This window comes from Octopus bimaculoides, chromosome 6, assembly GCF_001194135.2.
Source record: "Octopus bimaculoides isolate UCB-OBI-ISO-001 chromosome 6, ASM119413v2, whole genome shotgun sequence".
Taxonomy (NCBI): Eukaryota; Metazoa; Mollusca; class Cephalopoda; order Octopoda; family Octopodidae; genus Octopus; species Octopus bimaculoides.
Genome location: NC_068986.1, coordinates 16,730,196 through 16,730,717, shown reverse-complemented (window position 1 = coordinate 16,730,717; position 522 = coordinate 16,730,196).

Below are 522 nucleotides of genomic sequence, written 5' to 3'. Positions count from 1 at the left end.
GATAGATAGATAGACAGACAGAGAGAGAGAGAGAGATAGAGAGATAGATAGATAGATAGATCGATAGATAGTGAGAGATATAGTGAGAGAGAGAGAGAGAGAGAGAGAGATTGATAGATAGATAGATAGACAGAGAGAGAGAGAGAGAGAGAGAGAGAGAGATAGCTAGATCGATAGATAGTGAGAGATATAGTGAGAGAGAGAGAGAGATGGCGAGGTAAAAACGAGATAGCTTCACAAAAGTGAACAATATCCTAAAAGTGAGAAGGAAAGAGGAGAGGAAAGAAAAACAGAAGAGGGAATAAACACTGATAGAGAGAGTAAGGATGAGAAAGAAAGAGATAATGAGAGGATAAGGAAGAGATAAGTAAAAATATAATGAGTGTTAGTAAATGAATGTTTAAAAGAATGGCTGTTTCAAAAGAAGAGACAATGAGTCTGGCTGCAATGCAATAGGGAGGGAGAGAGAGAGAGAGAGAGAGAGAGAGAGAGAGAGAGAGAGAGAGAGAGAGAGAGAGAGAG